At 38.9% G+C, this 20501-nt stretch overlaps 1 long non-coding RNA gene across 2 annotated transcripts; it reads right to left on the minus strand.

Moving 5' to 3' along the window:
• Window positions 1–14502: 14502 nt before the first annotated feature.
• Window positions 14503–17668, minus strand: LOC142173005 (uncharacterized). Of its 2 annotated transcripts, none has more exons than XR_012702409.1 (2): window positions 17121–17668; window positions 14503–14771 (listed from the first exon to the last, which is right to left on the minus strand). It is a non-coding gene; the product is annotated as an uncharacterized LOC142173005 (long non-coding RNA). The 2 variants fall into 2 exon arrangements; XR_012702410.1 differs by having other exon boundaries at window positions 14503–14784.
• Between the last annotated feature and the right edge of the window lie 2833 nt (window positions 17669–20501).

Consider the following 20501-nt stretch of genomic DNA (forward strand, 5'->3'; position numbering starts at 1 on the left):
TAGGAATAGTAATATCAAGGTATAAAGAAGGGCAGTATGGGTATTGTATGGGTAGATGAATGCTTTAGGACCTTCTAGAATGGGTTTCAAGTGTAAATTGTAATAAGTACATTGCAGTTACTTGTTTAGCAAGATAAGAATAGAGGGACCAAAGTGAAAATAGAGAGGGACTAATTAGAGAAACCAGAACTTAGTTTATTCTTTGGGGTTTGGCCTATAAAAGGGCATTAGATGCCTTAGAAAAGGGGGCTGCTCTCAGATTTTCTGCCTTGAGCCTTAAGTTTTAATTTAAGCATTCATTCCTTCTTTATTTTAGTTGGCATTTCAATTCTAAGTTATTCAAAAATAAAACATCAAATATGGAAATCTGAAACAGTTTCAGGGTTTCATTATCAGTGTTGGGTTTCAGCTGTGAGGGACAGGGGTATGTTAGACTGATCTGTGGAAATTGGCTTGCATTTCTAATTTTAAAGTAATCTGTCTGTGTTTCTGTGGTATCACATTGCTGGGTTGTTGCTGCTGTTGTTCAAAATACTTGAATCCTCACCTTTTCTCTATTTCATATTCCAATTTCCAGGTACATTTCCCTGAATCTCAATGATGTATGTTGAAGTTGAAATGAAGTGTTCCAAGGCTTGTTATTCAATTGAAAGTAGCCTGTATCTTTGATGATAGTAATAGTGTACTCCCCTGTTATGTAATTGGCAGAATGTGTATAATTAAACTTGTTCATTAGGGTAGATTACATGGTTTAGAACTGTTTAATTGGACATTTGGGTATTCAAATTCTTGTGTATAGTCCGGGGTGGAGTTCTTTGAAATTGAGCATTTCATGTTTATACTATTATTATTTTCTGTTTGCTTAAGTTTCACGGTATGCTGAAATCAAATCTACAAAAGTTGCAATTAATTTAGAGTTCAACATGTTTGGCTGTTTTAATTTTGAGTCTAAGATGAATTGGGCACAGCTTCATGCTGGGCCAATTTTGGGCCTGGCGAATTTGCAGTCAGCCAAGACTGTGGTTAGACGAGGAATTGAAATAGGGCCCAAGGATTCAATCCCTGGGCTGTGCGGATGCAAGCCCAGTTTTTGGCCTGCTCTGTGCCTGACGCCTAGGTGCTCTAAGGGGCTAAGTTCGCAGCCTTGGCCTGGTTGGGCTTTATGAGCTCAGGGCCCAGTCGCTTGGTATTTTTTGTCCGGATTTTCAACTTCAAAATCAACAAATTGTAGGCCTAATCAATTAGAATCCTCAAGTAGTTAACGGCGCAATTATTCTATTGCGTATGCTAGGAAAGGGTGTTTAGTGAATTTCACCGCCTTTCCCAAAATAACAAATACGTTAGAATCTTTAAGCACGCTCTTAATAAAGTTACCTTCTTAAACTCGGGTGCGCATTGATGCGACCCAAATCCAAATCCCGATGAAGCCAGGATGTGTCAACAATCGCGAGTGCATTGATTGCGACGAGGTTCGAAACATATTTTCGCGACATCGTAATTCTTATAAAATAATGATAGAAAGAGGTTCACAAATTAAGACGAGCCTCACTACACAAAAATAAATAAATGTGGGGCCCTTAGTAAATAGTTATCGAAATAATTAGAATTTGGGATGGCCGTTTAGCGAACTTCATGGCTCTTCCCCAAAGTAACACTACGTTAGTATCTTTAGGCACGATTTAATTAAATAACTTTCTTAAAAATAGGGTGCGCATTGATGCGACTCAAATCCAAATCTCGGCGAAGTCGAAATGTGTTGATAACTACGGGTGCATTGATTGCGACGTGGCTATAAACATGCTTTCACAACGTCGCAATTCTGCTAAAATAAATAACAATAAAAGCGGTTTACAAATAAAAAGCACATAAGTTAACATGTATCAAAATCAGATAAAATCAAATACAACAGTTAAGCGACCGTGCTAGAACCACGGAACCCGGGAATGCCTAACCCCTTCTCCCGGGTTAACAGAATTCCTTACCCGGATTTCTGGTTCGCGGACTGTAATAGAGTCATATTTTTCCTCGGTTCGGGATTCAATCGGTGACTTGGGACACCATTAATCTCTCAAGTGGCGACTCTGAATAATTAATAATCAAATTCCGTTCTGATTGTCCTTCAATTGGAAAAACTCCTTTACGCCTCTTCGGGGGTGTAAGTGAAAAAGGAGGTGTGACAGTAACAATTAAAAACAAGTATCCTTTGCCTCGCATTGATGATTTATTCGATCAGCTTCAGGGAGCGAGAGTGTTCTCCAAGATTGATCTCCGTTCGGCTTATCACCAGTTGAAGATCAACAACTCGAATATTCTTAAGACAGCTTTCAGGACCTGATATGGTCATTATGAGTTCTTGGTGATGTCTTTTAGGCTGGCCAATTCCCCAGCAGCGTTCATGCTTTTGATGAACAACGTGTAACGGCCTTATCTCGACTCATTTGTCATAGTCTTCATTGACAATATTCTGGTGTATTCATGTATTCAAGAGGAGCACGCAGATCATTTGATAGTTGTGTTGCAGATATTGAGGGACGAGAAGCTTTATGCAAAATTCTCCAAGTGTGAGTTTTGGCTCAGTTCAGTGGCTTTCTTGGGGAACGTGGTGTCCAGCGAGGGTATTCAGGTTGATCCGAAGAAGATAGAGGCGGTTTAGAGTTGGACCAGACCGTCCTCAGCCATAGAGATTCACAGCTTTATTGGTTTAATGGGTTATTATCTCCGGTTCAGGGATACTCATCTATTGCATCGCCCTTGACCAAGTTGACTCAGAAGGGTACTCCATTTGTATGGTCGGATGAGTGTGAGGGGAGCTTTCAGAAGCTCAAGACAGCCTTGACCACGGCTTCAGTGTTAGTTTTGCCATCAGCTTCAGGTTCATATACCGTGTATTGTGATGCTTTGAGAGTCGATATTGGTTGTTTATTGATGCATGAGGGTAGAGTTATCGCTTATGCTTCTTATCAGTTGAAACCTCATGAGAAGAACTACCCCGTTTGTGATTTAGAGTTGGCTGCTATAGTTCATGCGTTGAAGATTTGGAGGCATTACTTGTATGGTGTGTCTTGTGAGGTGTTTACTGATCATCGTAGCCTCCAACACTTGTTCAAATATAAGGATCTCAATTTGAGGCAGCGGAGGTGGTTGGAGTTGCTTAAGGATTATGATATCACTATATTGTATCATCCGGGGAAGGCCAATGTGGTGGCCAATGCTTTGAGCCGAAAGGCGGTGAGTGTGGGGAGTTTTCCATATATTCCAGTTTGGGAGAGACCCTCTTGCAGTTGATATTTAGGCCTTGGACAATCGGTTCGTGAGGTTAGATGTTTCGGAGCCTAGTCAGGTATTTGCTTGAGTGGTTTCTCGGTCTTCCTTATAAGATCACATTAGAGAGCGCCAGTATGATGATCCACATTTGCTTGTCCTTAAGGACAGAGTTTAGCACGATGATGCCAGAGATGTGACTATTGGTGATGATGGGGTGTTGAGGATGCATGGCCGGATTTGTGTGCCCAATATGGATGAGCTTCGGGAGTTGATTCTTGAAGAGGCCTATAGTTCACAGTATTCCATTCATCCGGGTACCGCGAAGATGTATCAGGATTTGAGGTAGCACTATTAGTGGAGAAGAATGAAGAAGGACATTGTGGGATTTGTAGCTTGGTGTCTCAATTGTCAGTAGGTGAAATATGAGTATCAGAGACCGGGTGACTTACTTCAGCGGATGGATATTCTCGAGTAGAAGTGGGAGAGGATCACTATGGACTTTGTAGTTGGACTTCCACGGACTTTGAAAAAGTTTGATGCTATTTGGGTGATTATGGATCGGCTGACCAAGTTCGCGCACTTCATTCCTATGTGTACCACTTATTTTTCAGAGTGGTTGGCATAGATCTATATCCGGGAGATTGTTAGTTTGCATGGTGTCCTAGTTTCTATCATTTCAGATAGGGGCATTCAGTTTACTTCGCAGTTTTGGAGGTCTGCGCAGCGAGAGTTGGGTACTTAGGTTGATTTGAGCACAACTTTTTACCCTTAGACGGACGGGTAGTCCAAGGGCACTATTTAGATATTGGAGGACATGTTGCGTGCTTGTCATTGATTTCGGCGGGTCATGGGATCATTTTCTACTGCTTGCAGAGTTTGCTTATAACAATAGCTACCAATCGAGTATTCAGATGGCTCCATATGAGGCTTTGTATGGGAGGCGGTGTAGATCTCTAGTTGGTTGGTTCGAGCTGGGTGAGGCTAGGCTATTGGGGACAAACTTGGAACAGGATGCTTTAGAAAAGGTGAAGGTAATTCAGGAGAGGATTCGTGCAACGCAGTTGAGACAAAAGAGTTATGCTGACAGGAAGGTTCGAGATGTGTTTTACATGGTTGGGGAGAAGGTTCTGTTGAAGGTTTCGCCCATGAAGGGTGTTATGAGGCTTGGGAAGAAAGGTAAATTGAGTCCTTGGTTCATTGGGCCTTTTGAGGTGCTTCGAAGGATTGGGGAGGTGACTTATGAGTTTGCTGTGACACCCAGCTTGTCAAGTGTGCATTCGGTATTTCATGTTTCTATGCTCCGGAAGTATATTGGGGATCCGTCTCATGTTTTGGATTTCAACATGGTTCAGTTGGATGGTGATTTGACTTATGATGTGGAGCCAGTAGCTATTTTAGGTCGTCAGGTTCTAAAGTTGAGGTCAAAGGATATAGATTCAGTGAAAGTGTAGTGGAGAGGTCAGCCTGTGGAGGAGGCTACCTGGGAGACCAAGCGGGAGATGCAGAGCATATATCCTCACCTGTTTGAGGCTTCAGGTATGTTTCTTGACTCGTTCGAGGATGAACGTTTATTTAAGTTGGGGAGGATGTGACGACCCGGCCAGTCGTCTCATGAGTTACGACTTTGTTTCCCCCATTTCCGCTTCTTATTGCCTTGTCTAATGGTTCTATACGTGATCGGGTTGATTGGTTTGAGTTCAGAAAGGATTTGGTAAGGTTTGAGACACTTAGTCTCTTTTGAGGAAGCTTAAGTTGGAAAAGTCAACCGGATGTTGACTTATGTGTTATAGGGATCGGATGTGAGTTCCAATGGTTCGGTTAGGTCCAGGATGTGATTTGGGACTCAGGAGCGTGATCGGAATGAGTTTTGGAGGCCCAAAGCAGATTTAGGCTTGAATTGGTGAAATTAGAATTTTGGCAGTCTCTGGTTGATAGGTGGAATTTTGATATAGGGGTCAGAATGGAATTCCGAGAGTTTCAGTAGTTTTGTTGTGTCATTTGGGATGTGTGTATAAAATTTCAGGTCATTCGGACGTGGTTTTGTTGGTTTTTTGATCAAAAGCGTAATTTAGAAGATTTTTGAAACTTAGGCTTGAATCCGATGTGTTTTGGTTGATTTGATGTTGTTTGAGGTGTTTTGAGGATTGGTATAAGTTTGAATAAGGTTATGGGTTATGTTTTTGCTTTTGGTTGAGGTCTCGGGGGTCTCAGGGCAATTTCGGATGGTTGTCAGAGAGTTTGGAAAATTTGAGAAGCTACAGATTTTTTTGTTCTTTTTCGCACCTGCATATTGGGTACCGCAGGTGCGATGCCGCATATGCGAGGAAGGACCGCATAAGTGGTCAAGGAGGAGAAGGGCAGGAGCCGCAGATGCGGTTGGCTGACCGCACCTGCGATGGCGTAGGTGCGGCTACTTGGTCGCAGATGCGGTTTTGGACCATTAAGTGAAAGCCGCAGAAGCGGTTCATTGACCACAAATGCGGTACCGCAGAAGCGGTATCTGGGCTGCAGGTGCAGAATCCCTTGGCCAAAAGATATATATTGTTTTCTTTGCTAAATTTTGCTAAGTTCTCCATTTTTAAAGACGGGAAGCGAGCTAGGGCAGTGATTTCAAGGGAAGATCGAAGGGAATCAGTTGGGTAAGTTCCCTAAGCTTCATTATTTGGGTTTATGATCATTTTTCCATTGTTTAATCATGGTATTAATGGATATTAAGGAAGAAAAATTGGGGATTTGGGTTTGAGATTAAGAGACTTTAAAATGAGAATTTGAGGGGTCATTTGGACTCCGATTTCAGTGTTCTTGGTATGTATGGACTCGTGGAAGGATAAGGATTCCATTGATGTAATTTTTACCGAGTTTCGAGATGTGGACCTGGGAGTCCGGTTTTGGAAATTTTGAGATTTTTGGTATTAATTGATTATTTTCGCTTGGGCTTCGTTCTCTTACCATATTTTGACGCCATGATTCTGATTATAGATATATGCGACGCGAGTGGAGGCCGATTCGAGGGGCAAAGGCATCGCGGAGTAGTATTTTCACTGGTTTGAGGTAAGTAACCATTGTAAATCTGGAACTGAGGGTATAAATCCCGGTATTTGAATTGTTTTGATAAATGCAGTGATGCACATGCTAGGTGACGAGCGCGTGGGCGTGCACTGGTAGGGATTGTGACTTGGTCCGTTCCGTAGCGACTATTAAGCCGCGTATTTGATTTGAAACCTTATGATATTCCGTATTTTAGTCATTATACTGTATTATGGGATGTATGCCATGTTTGGGGCCTTGTGTCGACCCGTTGACACCCTTAAAGGCATTTTTACTGTTTTCCTCTCTCTACTTGTTGAAAGCACATCTTCAGTCACGTTTTACCTGTTTATTGTTTGAAACTGGGTTTATCACTCTACTTCTTAAATGTGAGGACTGTTTGGACTGAGTTCCCAAATTTCTACTATTGTGCCCGAAAGGCTGTGAAGTTAATGACTGAGAGAGGTTGAGAACCTAATGGTGAGGATATTTATATATGTATGAATTATGGATCGGGCTGCACGCCGCAACGATACTTATATGGATCGGGCTGCACGGATTGGGCTGCACGCCGCAACGATATATATATATATATATATATTGGATCGGGCTGCACGCCGCAGCGATATGATGCTTGGGCTGTAGGAGCCCCTCCGGAGTCTGCACACCCCCCAGTGAGAGGTAGTCGACTACTTATATGGACCAGGCTGCACGCCGCAGCGGTTACTATGATTATTATTATTATGAAATATTAATGAGCTTGAGTGCTGAGTGTGAGTACTGAGTGACGAGAGTTGAGTCACGAGTGACTGAGAGTCCATATTAAGTGTGATACCTTGCCCTAGGGGCCCAGCTATGATATTTTCACTGAATTCATTCTTCTTTTGAAATAAGCCTCTGATGGAAAATTGCTAAGTATATGATTTCAAGCATTTAAAACTGAATTTGATGATTTCATGATGAAACTGGTTTTAAGTTGTGGAGTTTTAACTGTTATTATGTTGTTTATTCATTTATATGATCTTTAACTACTCGTCACTACTTTCAGACCTTATTTACTTTAGTTATTTACTGAGTTGGCGTATTCACGTTACTCCCTGCACCTTGTGTGCAGATCTAGGTGCCCGAGTGGCGGAGTGAGAGTCCTCAGCTTATCTAGAGTTGCCGGAGATCGCACGGTAGTTGCATGGCGTCCGCAGCCATGCTTTCCTCTTTCCTATCTTATTTTTTTCTGCATTTTTAGACTCATGATGTAGTAAACAGTCAGTTGTGTATTTAGAGGCTCTAGACTCGTGACACCAGATGTTTGGGCTGCGTTGTCTTATGTTTTATTGACTTCCTCACATTTTTAGTTGTTTTAAACACTTCTTATGAAAATTGGAATTTAAAACCGTGTTAGAAAAATGGCTTTATAAAAGAAAAAGGGTTGTGATAAATGTTTGGGTTGGCTTGCCTAGTAATATGTTTGGCGCCATCACGATCGGGTATTTGGGGTCGTGACTTTTATGCTATTGATGCAATGATGAAAGTAAACTAGAGACTCGACTAGGATGCGCATCTCCTGTGAGTAAAACCAAAAAAATTTGACTAGCAAATGCATCTACTAAAAATAAAACCTGAATGACCCAGATTAGGAAGTGCGTCTCCTACGGGTAAAACTTGTTTGAACCAAAACCAAGAAGTGCGTCTCCTAGGGGTGAAATCTCAATTTAGGAAGTGCGTCTCCTAAAAGAATAACTTGAAAAGACCTTGATTAGGAAGTGCGTCTCCTAGGGGTGAAACTTGAATGAACCAAACTAGGAAGTGTGTCTTCTATGAATGAACTCTCAATTTAAGAAGTGCTCATAAAACAAAATATAACTTGAAAGACCCAGACTAGGAAGTGCGTCTTCTGGGGGTGAAAAATCAATGACTCAAACTAGGAAGTGCGTCTCCTAGGAATGAATATAAATGAACCAAATAGGAAGTGTGTCTCCTAGTGGTAAAATCTCAATTTAGGAAGTGCGTCTCCCAGGGGTGAAATCTCGATTTAGGAAGTGCATCTCCTGAAAGTGTATCCTGAAAGACCTAGACTAGGAAGTGCGTCTCCTAGGGGTGAAATCTCAATTTAAGAAGTGCATCTCCTAAAACAAAATATAACCTGAAAGACCCACTAGGAAGTGCGTCTCCTACAGGTAAAACTTCAATGAACCAGACTAGGAAGTGCGTCTCCTAGGTCCGAACTTAAATGACTCAAACTAGGAAGTGCGTCTCCTAGGGGTGAAATCTCAATTTGGGAAGTGTGTCTCCTAAAACAAAATATAACTTAAAAGACCCAGACTAGGAAGTGCGTCTCCTAGGGTGAAACATCAATGACTCAAACTAGAAAGTGTGTCTCCTAGGAATGAACTTAAATGAACCAAATAGAAAGTGCGTCTCCTAGTGGTAAAATCTCAATTTAGGACGTGCGTCTCCTAAAACAAATATATCTTGAAATACCCAGACTAGGAAGTATGTCTCATAGGGGTGGAACATCAATGACTCAAACTAGGAAGTGCGTCTCCTAGGAATGAACAAATCTAGGAAGTGTGTCTCCTAACAAGTATAATCTGAAAGACCCCTACTAGGAAGTGCGTCTCCTAACGGGTAAAACTTCAATGACTCCAACTAGGACGTGCTTCTCCTAGGGATGAATTTTAAATGACCAAGTCTAGGAAGTGCGTCTCCTAGGGGTGGAATCTTGATTTAGGAAGTGCGTCCACTAGAGCAAAATATAACTTGAAAGACTTAGACTAGGAAGTGCATCTCCTAGGGGTAAAACCATCAGTGACTCAAACTCATATGATCCAAACTAGGAAGTGCGTCTCCTAAGGGTAAAATCTCAATTTAGGAAGTGCATCTCCTACAACAAAATATAACTTGAAAACCCAGACTAGGAAGTGTTTCTCCTAGGGGTGATGTGTGATCCTCTCAATAGCCTTTGCGTAAGCAGAATTGGGGCATTACATCTGAAAAATTCAAGCTTCCAAGCTTTGTTATGAACATAGCTTTCGTCCCTATTTCAGACAGTGAAAACTTGTGCGTTTAAACATGGTGGTTGTTTTGTGGCCTTGACTTTGAGGGCGATTGCTCATTTCACTTGCCATGATAACATTGATTTCAACTTGAGAGATATTGCTTGTTTATTGACTAACCACTTTCTCTGACACCCTTATCGCAGAAAATACCTCTGATTCATTCAAACTCAATATCCTCTATCCGTTGCATTTTGCTCATGAATTGACATTTACCGAACCTTTGTATTTCTCATGAATCCCAAAGCACGCCGATTGTTATCCATTCAATGTGTATAGTTCTCTTTCTTGACTTATGTCGCTTTGATGTGCTAGCTAGACTTTGCTTTGCGCAATTGGAAAGCTGGTAGCAGATTTTAAGTCATTTCTCACTCGTTCTTACCAAACAGGCTCAAGAAGAGGAAGTAAACAAAACAAAAGGAACAAAGTAAAGGACAATGGAAAAAGATGATACCTAACAAGAAAACTACAAAGTAAAAATTTATCAGATATGGATACCAACTCTAATGACCATGACATGCACCTTTGGAAGTGGCCTAATCTGTCAAGCAAGTCTAATGCTCAACTCTTGTTGTACCTCTTTGCCATGAAACTGGACTTCAATGCTCCAATTATCCTATCTGATTCACGGTCCTTATTCGACTTGTAGTGCCCGAAGGATTTTCACCATCAAGCCTCTCTCCTTTTGTTCTTTCTCTCAACTTACCATCGCCTTATGGTTCCTGTGAAGGTTTTCATCGATAAGACTTTTCTCATTTTTGTTTTCCTTGTGTAGAACGGAGTATTTCCCCTAATGTGAATCATACCTCTAACTCGCTTGACTTGGCACTACTCAAAGATTGATCGAAAGGCCTTTCTTTGGATCGTAATGTAGGCTTTTGTATATGATTAGAAAGAAAGAGTATCATAAAAGGCTCAAAAGCAGCTTAAAAGGGCTCAAAATTACAGCTTTTGGAATCAGATCTCTTACAACAACCACAACTTCTGCCCCAGTTTCTTTGCTTAGGGAACTTTGAATTTTTATTTTGATGGGACCGAACCACGAGGCTGCCTACATATCCTTAATAGGAATTAGGTTGAACGTAGTTCATGACATAGGAATTGCTTTGTTTTTTGTACTTTTCTGTTCTTCTTTTTTCTCCTGTTTTTTACTTTTCTTTTTTTTACTCTTTTCCCATTTTTTCTTTCTCTTTTTCTCTTCTCTTTTCCTATTTTCTCTCTTTTTTTATTCTGTATCTGTATTTCTAAACTCAGCTTCTGATTCCAAAAGAGGGATATGAAATAAAATAAATAAGGATCAAAGGGGGCAACAAAGGATAAAATGTTTAGATAGCAGAATAAAATGCCTTTGTCATTCCAATCTTCAAAGCATGACAAATACAAACAACACAATTAAACAAACCAAAGAAATCATACATAATATTTGACTGCATTAGAATTGATACCCATATCCACACATTTGCCTTCTACATTTGTTAAATACAAAGCACCATTGGACAACACTCTCATTACCATGAACGACCCCTGCTAATTTGGGGCAAACTTGCCTTTAGCTTCAGCTTGATGCGACAAGATGCTTTTCAATACTTGTTGACCCACTTCAAATTTCTGGGAACGCACCTTCTTGTTGTATGCTCTTGCCATTCTCTTCTGATACAATTGACCATGACACACTGCCACCAGTTTTTTTCCATCAATCAAACTTAATTGCTCCAAACGGGTTTTGAACCACTCATCATCATCAATTTTAGCTTCAGCAACAATCCGAAGGGATGGAATTTCAACTTCCATGGGTATCACTGCTTTAGTACCATATACCAACAAATAAAGAGTTGCACCTACTGAAGTGCGAACAGTAGTGCGGTAACCCAGCAAAGCAAAAAGGAAACTTTACATGCCATTGCCTAGAACCTTATACCATCTTTTGAAGTATCTTCTTTATGTTCTATCTGCCCTAGTTTCACACAATTCGGGATTTAAGTGATCTCAAAATGCCTTTACTTATTTCACTCAAATATCCCTATCATCTTCAAAGTTGTTTCATTGCTTCATGTCTAAACTAACATTTAAGACCGGACCTAGAATTATGCATGCATGTCACGTCACTAGAGCCAGCATGAAAAGAACTATAAAAGGAAAAGAGAACTAAACAAATACTGACTAGAAATAATAGAAAACAGGAAATTGCATTAGATAGACAGTGAAAGGGTTTGAACAACAAATCAAGCAGACTAAATTGGGGTTACAATCCTGGAACAAACCTAGATAACACTAAATGAGTTACTACGACTAAAGGAACTAGGCAAAATAAAAGGATAGAAAGGTTTGAGTCACGAGACAATATTCGGATTATAACCTTGAAATAACTCGAACAATAGAAATGATAACAAAATAAACCACCAGAATTCCTCCCTGACTAGCCAAGAAAAGAGTGTCTTTTCAATTACCAAGCTCGGCATTTTAGCCATTGAGTTCAACTTCAATATTACCAACATCATTACCAATTTCAATCACATTGACCTCATCAAATAGCTTTTGGGTCTCTTTTTCTAACTTGTTCTTAAGATCAACTTTTGGAACTGAGACTGATAGCGGTGAAAACTTTGCAGCAAGTGGCCCTTCGAGGATCTCAGAAGAATTCTCATATTCCTGTTCAACACAAATCATACCTACCATATGCGTCTTATTATGAACATGTGATGGACTTTGGCTAGTATCTACTGCATCTGAATTTTGCACGACAATGTCACTTGCATCAATAAGCTTCTAAGCTGCTCTTTTCAGATGCCAACACTTTTCTATGCTATGACCCGGGCCACTAGAGCAATATATGCACCTTTGATAATAATCAAAATTCTTTGGAAGAGGGTTCGACATTTTTATCTGAATCAGCTTCAACATGTCGAATTGCCTCAACCTTTGAAACAAACTGGCATATGATTCTCCAATGGGAGTGAAAGTCTTTTCCTTTTAATGTTGCCTTTTCATTTTGTACTCTGGCCTCGGTTGGAACCTTTTGCAGGTATGTGGTTGATATGCTTGAAGAGGCAGGTAAGATATTTGATGAGGTGGTGCAAGCCATTGCGGGTCTCGTGGGTGTGGAGCATATGGCGATGCACTGTTAATAAAGTACTGGGAAGGTGAGGCATGACCTTGGTGATTTTGTGGAGGAAAGTAGCACTGGGAAGGATTATCTAGAGTACGAGGATATTTATGGGGTCGGTATTGAGGCTGAAAGCGTTTAGCAGGAATGTCCACTAGATCCTGTCGTTAGCGGGACTCAGCAACATCCTTTCTATCAATCGGAGAACTGACCCGAGCAACTTGTTCGTTCCATCTGAACCAAAATTCCCTAAAACTTTCCTTGGGTTTCTTTTCCATCTGAGATAGAGAGGAGCGGTTTGGGACAATGTCTATATTGTACTGAAAGTGTCACACAAAATCTTTAGATGTGTCATCCCATGTATGCCACTTACCGACATCGTGACGAGTATGCCATTCCAAAGCTACCCCAGTCAGTCTCTCACTGAAATACGTCATCAACAACTCATATTTCCCGCCAACACTTCTCATTTCACTGTCATAACCCCTCAGATGGGCTACTGGATCTCTATGCCAATCATACAAATTAAACTTTGGCATCTTAAACCCTTTCAGCTTTCTGGATATCTCATCTTGCTCCATCTTAGCAAGCTTTGCTATTTCACCGAGAGGATCGAAATGAGGAGCATAAGAGTATGGACCCGAGATTTTGAAAATTGGTTCTGGAGCATAGTGTTGGGCATCGGGGATTTTGAACACAGTCTCGCTAGAGGATCGAGGAAAGATAGCAGGTGGATGAGCTACAAAAACATGAGTGATCAAAGGAGTGGGATATGATGTGGTTCTGGGGGGTGGAGTGTGAAAAGGTTGTGGGGAGATATCCTGGACTTGTGACAGTGGCAGAATGGTGACAAGGCTTTTAGCGTAGTTAGTGGGAGCTGATGGTGGAGGACTCCCACTAATCCAGACTTGGTTTATTTCGGCCATCTGTCCTTTCAACCTTAAGACCTATTCTTTCAACTGAGATTCTGATTCAACAATTCCCTTAGATAGATCAATAACCTCTGTGTCCAAGTCTTTGCTCGCCATGGCTACCTTACTCTTTGACCTTGTGTTGTATGAATGAGTTACTTAAAAACCACAGACCAACCACCCTTCTGCTCAATGAAGATAACAAAAAGAACAAAATAGGGTCATCCTGTTAGCATTAGGGCATTTAACAGCTAAAAATATTACATTGCGTGCAATGCACCTGCAACAATTAACGGTTTTAGAATGCCTTCGAGGGTCACAAGATCAATTGACATCATCTCAATTTTGTTCATCTCAATCTTCTCTTTTCTTTCTTTTCTAGCACTTCTTGGCTTACTCATTTTCCTTCCTCTTTTTCTTCTAATTATCACTCTTTTCTTTCCTCTCATTTCTCACATCCCATAATTTCACCTCTCTTTTTTTTTCTTTTTTTTGTTTTTTCCCTTTTTTCCTTTTAATAAAAAAATTATTCGATCGAACCATATGTAGGTTGCCTACATATCTTGACGCCGCATGAATAAGTTCTTTGCGTAGTTCGGGAAAATTGAGAATAGACTAAATAAATTAACGTTCTCTTTTTTAGGAGGAAATCAAAAGAATAAACCAAAGAAAAAATATTTTGAATTTTCATTTCATATTCTAAAGAAAAATTTCGAAATAAGAAATGAAAAAGATAAAGAATATTTTTGGATTTCGGTTTTGATTTAGGGAGAAACTCTGAAGATAAACTAAAGATAAATCATGTTGTTTTTTTTCTTCTATGTAAAATGTCCTAAAGTTCTAGTAAAAATAGAATGAATTTTTTTTTCTATTCATATTTCATTAATTTCCCAATGAGGAATCTCAGAAGAAAATCTTTTTGGATTTTTGGAATTAATATCTTAAAGAAAACTTCTAAAGAGGTATTAAAAGAAAATCCTCTTCGTCTTTTTTTTTTATTTAGATTTTTTAGTCTTAATATACTAAAAGAAATGTAAAAGCAATTTTTATTTTAAGTTCTAGATATTAACTTCCTAAGGCACCTGAAATAATTTTTTTTTCATTTCTAGAATAAGTATTTTAAAGAAAACTTCTAACGGAAATATAAAACGCAAAATCTCTCCTTTTTTTTTTGAATTTTTGAGTTATAACACACTTTTTTAAATACAAAATAGAAAGTACAATAACAAAAGACTCGACATTACCGTACAAGACTAGAAGGTAAAAGACGACATAAAAAGAAGAACAGACTCAAAACACAAAAAATAAAAAATAAAATAAAAAAATCTCCTTAAGCAACTCCTGAACGAGCGATCCTGACTGGATGGTCCTAGGGTGTCTGCCATGTTCAAACTCCGGTAAGTAGATCCACACCTATATGAGAAAACTAAAACCAACACGATGTGAGACAATACACTCCCTACTGGACACATGTAAGATATGATCGAGGCTATTTTTGCAAAATGGCTTATGTGGCCAAAAGGTGGCTAGAAATGCAAAATTTGGTTAAGACCCTGCAAAGTCAAGAACCTAAGATTTACTAGGAAGACCGAACCCTATGTGGGTTGCCTACGTATCTCACCCCGAAAGACAAGAATCAGGTATGCGTAGTTCGGACAAATTGGATATGGGCGAGAATTAAAAAAAACAACTAAATTAGAGAAAATATATTTTTTGAAAAATGATGAAACATGTAAACTCTTTTTGGATTTTTCTTTTCCCCTTTTTGTTTTTCGAAAAATGATGGGAAAGTGGAAATCTTTTTTGGGAATTTTCATTTTTTTGTCTTCTCTTGAAAAATATTGTGCAAGAAAAATATAACTACACCCAACTTGCTTCATTTTTACACTTCGCTCTCTTTTCTTTCTTATCCCATTTTGGTCTGCTAAATGACCCTTTTTACCCTTGAAGATTGCAACATGTAGCACATAAGATGCATCAGGATATTCTTTTATTTTTGGGTACACTTGTCCTAGACGGACCCAACCCCTATGTTGAGTCCCCTAAGTCAAATTCACGTGATGCAAACAAATATGCCTACTAGGGATCCGACATGAGGTTATGTTATTCTAAGTTTAAACCTGGGGTAATGTTCTTGACCTGGCTTATCTGAGCGGACAACTCGAGCCGAAGAGGGGGCAACGTACCGGGAGCACGAAAGTCTACCCAGCCTTATTGCTGGCCCAAACTCGTTCTATTTTGTATAACTTCTAAAAGAAAAAATGGGCCACGCGAATGTGTGCACCATTTTTTTGAAGACTCAGAAGGGAGGCGAAAAAATGCATTTTAATACAATTCAAACAATATCGAAATGATAAAATAAACAACAATTAGCACATTAGGTTTACAAATACAATAATATCAACAAACAATAAAGCCAAGCAGAGATCGTATTAACAAGCTCGAATTCTTGAACCCTGAAATGAAAGTTCTGGGTTTTTATCCCAGCAGAGTTGCCATAACTGTCAAACCTCCTTTTTACTACCCCTGCAAGGGGAGTATAAGGGAGTTTTTTTTTTCAATTTAAGTGACAATCAAAATGGAATTATTTATATTAAAATCAGAGTCGCTACTTAGGATAATTTATGGTGTCCCAAGTCACCGATTAAAATTTCGAATTGAGAAAGTTGACTCTATTTACAGTCCGCGAACACAGAAATCCGGGTAAAGAATTCTGTTAATATGGGAGAAGGTGTTAGGCATTCCCGAGTTCCGTGGTTTTAGCACGGTCGCTTTGATCATACTTGGCTTAATCAAATTGTTTAATTACGTATTTAGAACCTATGTACTTTTACCTTTTACCACTTTTATTTTCTTAATTATTCCTAAATAGGGAGTCATCTAGAAAAACGAGTCACGAGTCACGCGTACGTGTACTTATTTTGTTTGGCGCATCAAGAATCATGTCACGCAAACGCGTCCACAATTAATAACGCTTTGTTATTATTAACAAAGTTTGGTCAAAGTTGCGCGAACGCATACTCCAATTTTGAGGAATCGTAATTATGTCACGCGAACGTGTACACAATCACGATAATTTAATTAATTAAGGGCGAGCCTAAATCATTCTAAAGCATAATGCTACAGAAATAGGCATTGAAATCTACCCACTCTAGATGATAATAAGATATAGCTAAATCTCAAAACTCTTCTTTCATGCCTCATATCCACACCGCCCACAAAAATAGGAGAAAAGAGAGAAAGTCTTAAGATAAGCCAAAGATGACTTGTCAAACTAACTTAAAAGACAAAAAAAATAAAGGTCTACCAAAATCTAAATTTAGAAATTACGTCTCATGTGTATCAAACTGTAGCTATTGACAAAAAGCGTTAATGAGTTCCTAATTAATAAGCTTAAGGCCTAAAGGAATATTACTAGAAATATACTAAGACAACCTCACATAAAGATGATCAAAGATTATATTCACATATTAACTCAAGCTATTAGGAGTAGTAAATAATTCATTCTGTGCTAAGCCATATTGATTCAACCTGGGTAGAACCTAAAATAAATTGATAAGAATAAAGGACATAGGAAGATAACTTATTAAAGAAATTAGTGCAAGACCCTGAATATTAAAAACTCCCAAATTAAGATTGACGAGACTCTTAAAATAGGGTTTGAATATTCAAACAGAACATAAAAAGCCAATGCCATGTTTAACACCGTCATGACATAAGCAGATATATAAGTGTAACAGAAAATGAAATAAAGAAGTTGACCTCAAAAGAAGCTCTCTTAATTGATCGATAAAATGTAATAGGAAATATCCACTGGAATACGAACTTCGATAGGAACTGCGAACTGCGAGGAACTCGAACTGATGACCAAAATCGAACCTTGAACCTCGACCAACAATCGATGAGACAGTGCCGAAAATAAAAACCCACGAACAAAAGAACAAAAGATTGACTGAAGGGCTGAATTTTATGAAGTTGTTATTTGGTGATTATTTCAGGTGCGTTCATGGTATTCGACAGCAGCTGGTCGCTGACTGGAATTGGAAGAGGTCATCACCAGCGAGTTGAAGAAGAAGAAGGGGTCAGCGCGGCGACTTTGTGTGTGGCGTTGGCTGCTGTTGGTTTTTAGGCTGTCTAGGTTGGAATGCTTTTTCAGATTTTTCTTTTTATGTATAGGTTAGTCCTTAGGAAGATGAAGGAGTTCATGTACGCGAGGAGGGGGAGAGAGGGGTCTATGGTGAGAAAAGGGCGGATCTGTTTTTTTCTCTTAGGCATCTAGGTCTAGGGTGTACTAGGTTTTAGGTTAATTTAAGAAGAATAAAGGTCCGAATCTTGGGTGTTGGGCCGGGTCGACCTGGTCTGGGTTGGGTTGGGGAGAAAATTTGGGCTTCTAAAATGTTTGGCCCAATTGAATTTAAAAACCAGCCTTGTTCAATTTCCTTTTCTTTTTGTTTTCTTTTCTTTCTTTAATTATTTAAAAACCTAAATTAAATTCCTAAATTAATTCAAATTGTAAAATTAATATAATTATCTAACAATAATATTTATAAAAATTAGTTGATCCTAAATTAAAAGAGAAAACTTAATAGTCCAAAATTAAAAGCTAAGAATGTAAAAATGAGCTATTTTTGTAATTTTTATTTTTAATAAAGAAATTAATTAATTAATCCTAAAATGTGAACACAAAATCTAAATGCAATGCATGGTATTTTTGGTATTTTTTTTATGATTTTAATGAAAGTAAGCATGCACAGAAATGCAAACAATTAACAAAAATCCTATAAAATTGCAAACAATTGGGAAAAAATTTATTTCTTTAATTTGTAGGAGTATTTCATATAGGGCAGAAATCACGTGCTCATAGTAATTACGACAATTTACTAGAAGCACTCTCCTGAGTTACTCTAGCCGGCTTTTATTACAACTCACTTTAGATCGCACCCAAGGTTTCATTATCCATAATCCCACCTTTAAACCCTCGGTTATTGATTTCTCATATACTTTGGGAGTGGTGTTGTTCAACAATTACCTAAATATGCACTCTCTCCCGAGTAATACATACTAAATAGGTACAACTAATTGAGGATCCTATCAATTAACTACAACAAGAATGTAGTTGAACAAATAGAGATTAAACTGGGCAAACTATATTAACGTAACACGAAGTTCATCCTTCAACAAGTTCCATCAAAACCCTAGACTAAATAATTATCTACTCATAATCGTATTCATACTAACAACAACAAAATTCATCATGAATGATAAATACAAAAGAAAGAAAGGTAGAACTCGATGTCGAATTATCCCCCTTGCCTCTTGCCTCTTCTTGCCTTCAACTAAGCTGTAAAAACCTTGATAATCTCTTTTTGGGGGAGCTGGACCTCTTATAAGTTAAGTGGAATTACCCCCAAACTTCCAAGTTTACCCCTGAAATTATGTACTCCGAACTGGACTAGCGCGACCGCGCTCGTGCCCGCACTAATGGCCGCGCATATTGCATAACATTCTGCCTCGATTTTCTGGGCTAGCGCGGTCGCTCTAAGGCCGCGCTAAGCTGGTTAAGCATTTTAACTCTTCTTTTCTCTCTTCTTTCACACGTACTCAGCTCCGAAGGGCTTCCCTTACTTTAATTTAGCTCCAAACACTGCCCTAAGTCCTCATAAGCGCAACTCGCTCCTGCAAAACATGAAATTCACAATTAGAGCCAATTTATCGTCATTTAACTATCCTAAAACAGTGAAGTATAGTCAAGTTAGGGCATAAACAGTCGCCAAACTACATGAATCTAGCCTATTATCAACACCCCATACTTAAATCATTGTTAGTCCTCGAGCAATCCACCACACTCTATAAAGGTTCCTTCACTAAGCTTTTCCCCTAACGTATCACACCAAGAACAAATCACCAAAGTTATGTCTAGTAGTGTACAATATTTGTCTCAAGAGTCGACTCTCACGTGTCGTTCAATATTCATACTTACTCAAATTACTCTATACAGAGGTCAAGACTTACCTTTCCTTCGTGAATCACATGCCCTCACATCACACAAGAGAGTAGTTCCACAAATAATAATATTAAGAGCAATTAGGAACTTATATAGACAAAATCTGCTCACTCTCTGAAAGGAAATTCATATGCCACACAGATGCACCATAGGCTTGCCCGTAGTGTACTACTCTACTAATCGAGCCCATTCAGTCTAAGATCAATTAGGACTTCATTTGGTTGTAATGTAGGCTAAAGGACGGGTAGGATATATTTGGATATAGTGACTAACCTCCCTAAGCACTTTTAATACAACCACATTCGCATTCAAAACCATACTTATGTTAGACCAGACATTCCACCACACTTCTATTTATATACCCCAAACACCATTAGATGCAATTATATCAAGTCACCACTTATCAAGTACTACATTTACTCATTCTTTTTTTTTCTTTTTCTTTTTATGTGGTTCTTATTCTTTTACTTTTTTTCAAAATAATGCATCTTTTTCTCTATTTCATCAGTTACACTCAAAAACCAAACCACCACCCCACACTTTAACTTTTGCATATTTCATAACCATTCAAGTGTTCATGGGTTCATACAGATGGGCCGTTCAAACAATTAGCTAAGGTTTATAATGTGGTTGCCAAAGAAACAGGCTTATAGGCTCAACGAGGTTAACTACGATGTATCGCATTTAGGTGGGTCTACTTTATATATCTGTCTTAACAAAGAAATTCCTATATCACTTCTAAGACTAAATAAAGCTACTATTTTGCTTTGCGAACACACGGGGCAAGTTCTAGGCATCAAATACAGAGCATAGAATATAGTACAACTCACACACACATGGCACATGACTCACTACATATTGTCTAATCAAGACACTCTCGTTTGAGTACTCAAGTCAGTTACAAACATACAATTTAAGGCACTCTAACAAAAATCAATCACTGAGACTAAGCGTCACACTTTAGTGTCTACTGTGTTCAGGTGTATCAAAGCTAAGGGCTTCTCTTTCTATTTCAGCTCATAGCCCATCAGTACCAACTAAAAACTAGAAACAAAATAAACAAAAACTAACTACACCCGGTTCAAGCAAAACCCTTGGAAAAGAACCGTGGCCCAAAGAAAAACCAAGGGGGAGTTACT

Source organism: Nicotiana tabacum, chromosome 18 (genome assembly GCF_000715075.1).
Source record: "Nicotiana tabacum cultivar K326 chromosome 18, ASM71507v2, whole genome shotgun sequence".
NCBI classification, from domain to species: domain Eukaryota; kingdom Viridiplantae; phylum Streptophyta; class Magnoliopsida; order Solanales; family Solanaceae; genus Nicotiana; species Nicotiana tabacum.